This window comes from Elephantulus edwardii, unplaced genomic scaffold (genome assembly GCF_000299155.1).
Source record: "Elephantulus edwardii isolate Elephantulus edwardi_28Jun2011 unplaced genomic scaffold, EleEdw1.0 scaffold00120, whole genome shotgun sequence".
Taxonomy (NCBI): Eukaryota; Metazoa; Chordata; class Mammalia; order Macroscelidea; family Macroscelididae; genus Elephantulus; species Elephantulus edwardii.
The window spans coordinates 1042670-1047432 of NW_006399870.1; the positions used below are offsets into that span (position 1 = coordinate 1042670).

At 40.2% G+C, this 4763-nt stretch overlaps 1 pseudogene; it reads left to right on the top strand.

The window, feature by feature from the left end:
- Positions 1 to 631: 631 nt before the first annotated feature.
- Positions 632 to 1490, top strand: LOC102854572 (annotated as a pseudogene).
- Positions 1491 to 4763: the final 3273 nt, after the last annotated feature.

Below are 4763 nucleotides of genomic sequence, written 5' to 3' on the forward strand. Positions count from 1 at the left end.
TAAGTCCTTTATACACACCCTATTTCACCTTCACATCCCTCCATATGGTCAAAGTCAAAGCCAGTAGCTAGGAAAGTCGTTTTGAACAATAAACCTAACAATAAACCACAATGTCTAATTGCTTCCATGAAAAATGCCTTCATTTGCCACACAAGAACAGAATGGTACTTAGCTACAATAACTGGATGTGCTAATTAAAGATTCTTTAGAATAACTCTGAACAATATGGGGGGAAAGCAGAAGAGAATTTCAAATTCTTGTAAAATTCAATCTGGAGTCACTGAGGCCAGATGAAACTCTAAAACCTAAATCTTAAACAAAACTACCTTCTGAAATGTTCTCATACAAAACAGAAAGACTCAGGGGAGCTCTGGTGGCCTAGTGGCAAGAAGCTGCACTGCAATCCCAGAGGCGCACGGTTCGAATCCACCAGATGCTCTGCCGAGGAAGGAGGGGCAATCTCCTCCTGTACCAGTCAGATCTGATTTGACGGTACACATGCACACACACAAATAATAAAAAAATTAAAAAAAGAAGGAATAATTAAAAACAACAACAACAACAACAACAACAACAAAAAACCAGAGACTCGGTTAATAAAACTTCTTAGTTCTTTTTCCCATCTTGCAAGATGGCAAGTGAAAAGCAGAACACCAAGGAGAAGAAGCCTGAGGACAAGCCTGAAGCCAAGAAGGCCGATGCTAGTGGCAAAGTTAAAAAAGCCAAGCCAAAGGGCACAGGCAAAACCCAAGAAGCGGAAGCCCCACTTCAGCCACAATCCTGGCCAAGTCCAGGGAATCAGCAGGTATTCCTGATTGGCCATGTATTCCAGAAAGGCCCTGGGCAAGAGAAAGTACTCTGCCACTAAGTCCAGGGTTGAAAAGACGAAGGAGAAGGTTCTTGCTGCTGTCACAATACCAGTAGGTGGTGACAAGAATGGTGGTATCCGAATGGAGAAACTTAGCAAAATGCCTACTGAAGATGTGTTTCGGTAGCTGCTGATCCTCGGCAAAGAGCCCTTCAGTCAGCACGTGAGGAGACTGCATGCTAGCATCGCACCCTGGACGGTTCTGAACATCCTCACAGGGCCCACACGGCGAAGAGGGTGGTCTTCCTGAAGCAGCTGGATAGTGGCTTGCTCCTTGTGACCGGGTCTCTGACTCTCAATCGCGTTCCTCTGCGGGGAACACACCAGAAATTTGTCATTGTCACCTTCGCTAAAGTTGACATCAGTGATGTGAAAATCCCAAAGCATCTCATTGACGCTTACTTTAAGAAAAAACAGCTGCAGAAGCCCCACCACCAGGAGGGTGGGTGAGATCTTCCACACAGAGAAGGAGAAATATAATTACAGAACAGTGCAAAGTTGATCAGAAAGCTGTGGACTCCCAGATTTGATTCAAATCAGATCCGTTCCTCAGCTCAAAAGCTAACCACGTTCTTTATTCTCCCTCACCAGTGGAGTTTATCCTCACAAACTGGTGTTCTAGATTTCTTGTAGAAGACCTAACTGTTTAAAAGATATATATGATTAGGTATTATTAAAATGATGTGAGTCCAAAACAAAGGCTGCATAGTGGAGTGGACTTGGGGGACGGATTGTATAAAAAGGAAAGAACTTTTACTTTTCAAAGAGAAGAACAAACTGGAGAGGAGAGGTGGGCAGGGAGAAAAGTGCAACAATGAATGAATGGAAATTCAAAATCTCTGTAAATTTTCATTAAAATTAATAATATAATAATAAAAAAGAAATATTGCCAAAAAATGTTTAAAGTATAAAAAAAAAACAAAACCCAATGCAAAACTTCTACCTCATAGTGATCCCACAGGATACAGTAAAACTACCCTATAGGTTTCCCTCCTGAGACTGTGTCTCTTGTGTGCATGATTGCATGCGTGTGTGCACACATACTATCTGAGTGAAAATTTACAGAACCAGATGGTTCTCCATTCAAGCATATATACAGTTTACTTTATGACATTAATTACAATGCACAGAACATAACCATACCCCTTCCCCTTCCTGCCTGTCATCTTAATCTTCAGTAATTTTTCTATCCTACCTCTTTCTACGTTCTGAGAATTATCCCTGGGAAAATATTGCCATTTTTGTTATATATGGTCAGTTAGTCTAAGTAATGAGTGCCTCTCTACCATTATTGTACATCTTATAGATTTATCTGTTGTGTGACTGAAAGTTAAGTTTTGCTCCAGGTTTAATGACTAAGGACTCTAATCTTGGGGGATCCATCAGTTTCTATTGGACCAATAAAGCTTTGTCTTTTATATGTGTGTGTGTGTGTGTGTGTGTGTGTGTGTGTGTGTGTGATTATTTATTTTTTTCTTCCCTTCTTTGCCTGTTCTTTCCTGGACATTCTATTGTGCTTCCTTTTTTAGAGCAGTCATCATTGTTGTTGATTTTCTTCAAGTTGAGCATGACTCATAGCAAACCTCTCTGAACGAAAGGCCTGAAATTCCTCTACAACTATTGACACTTATCAAAATTCATAGAGTTTCCAGAGGAATGTTATTTAGGAAGTGGATACCACAAGGTAAATATCATCTAGTTCTGTTCTAGAGGTCATGGGGTTAAGGTATCCTTAGGTCTTTGGACCAATTGCTTCAATGAATACTTTATTTTCTTCCCCTTTTCTTTGTTATTGAACAGGTACAGACTAATAGTACTACCTTAGATAGTTGTTTCCAAGATTTTAAGACTCTCCAAAGTAGAATGTAGAATACTGAGAGAGTAAATCTTTAAGGAATACGTTAGCTTAATTAGTAAAGTCTATGTGGATTATTTTCCTCTTTTAAAGATACGGAATTAAATTGGCAACAGCAACTGGAAAAGTTAGTTACGAAGCACAGAGGTCAGAGGTCAATGAATTTGAGTTCATGTTATTGTTGTAGTTGGTGTTTTTGTTTAAAAATTTTGGAGGGTTTTTTTAATTTATTTTCTTATTTTTGTGTGAGTGTGTTGTCAAATCAGATCTGACTGGTACATGAGGAGATTGTTCCTCCTTCCCCGGCAGAGCATCTGGTGGATTCGAACCGTGCGTCTCTGGGGTTGTAGTTGCAGCTCCTTGCTACTAGGCCACCAGAGCTCCCCTAGTGTTGTAGTTGTTAAGTGCCATCGAGTCATAGATGACTCATAGCGACCCTATGAATGAAAGACTTGAACATTTATATAACTTTCATTGTTTCTCTAAGTTCATAGAGTTTCTGGAGGCAAGCTATTTCAGAAGTGGACACTATTCATGTTTGCAAGCCTATTTTAATCTGGGAGCTCCACCAAACATTCTCCACCATGGGTAACCATTATTACATTTGACACATCAGTATCACAGTGTCTAGCAACCATGAATTACCTCTGTACAGCAAATTGACAGACCAGTGCTACACCACTTAGAAAAATGTTTGACCAAAAAAAAAAAAATTAAAACCATATCTGAGGGCCACAGATTAAAATCGTCCCTCTTTGGCATGGTAGCATAACTTTCTATCCACTAGCCCAACAGAGCTCTCTCTATGACTCACAGCAATTTTATGAACAACAGATCTAAGCCCTATCCTACACCATCCTCACAATCTGAAACATGCTCAAGCTCATTGTTACAGTCACCGTATCAATCCTTTGTGTTGAGGATCTTCTTTTCTTCTATGACTTTACACTTCTCTCAGAATGATGTCATTTCCCAAGGACTGGAACCTTAACTGTTGTTAAGTGCTGTCGATTCCTAGGTGACTCATAGTGACCCTATGAACAAAAGACCTGAACACTTCATCATTTCTCTACATTCATAGAGTTTCCGGAGGCAAACTTTTTCAGAAGTGGTCGCTACTCCTGCTTGTAAGCCTGTTTTATTCTGGGAGCTCCACCAAAAACTGTCCACCATGGGTAACCAAAATTTGGAAAACAAAAAGATGATTGTACAACCAAAGTAATACAATCAATGTCTTGAATGAATATTGATGTATGTTTTACTATGCATATTTTACAAAAATAAATGAAAGATTTAACTGGTATGTGTGGTGTAGCTCACCAAGGTTTCTCTTTCTAGGTAGGACAAGCCTGTCATCATGCACTTTCTCCTACTTTGCAGGGAAGACCTGCAGTTTTCTAGTTCTGCTACCTTTGCCTTTCAACTAACTTTATTCATAGAGATTAGTTTCATCCAAAAGAATGAAATGGTAAAGGCCAATATTCATTACTAAAGAAATGCATAATACTGAAGAGCAATATGCATGTTGTTGTTGTTGTTGTTGTTAAGTGCTGTTGAGTTATAGGCGACTCATAGCGACCCTATGAACTAAAGTTCTGGACACCTCCTATATTAACTTTCATCCTTTCACCAGGTTCATAGGGTTTGCAGAGGCAAGCTATTGTGGAAGTGGATGCCACTCCTGCTTCCAAGCTTGTTTTCATCAGGGAGCTTCACCAAACACTGTCCATCATGGGTAACCACTCTTATATTGGACTCATCAATGTCACACTGTTCGGCTTCACAGCAACCACGAGTTATCTCTGTACTGCAAGTGGAAATACCAGGGTTACATGACCTAGAAGAATGTTTCACCTGAGGGCTGCGGAGCAGAGTCACCCACCTTCGGCTTGGGAGCATGGCTTTCTGTCCACTAAGCCAACTGTACGCATATTCATTCTCTCTCTTCTCTCTTCTCTCTTCTCTCTTCTCTCTTCTCTCTTCTCTCTTCTCTCTTCTCTCTTCTCTCTTCTCTCTTCTCTCTTCTCTCTTCTCTCTTCT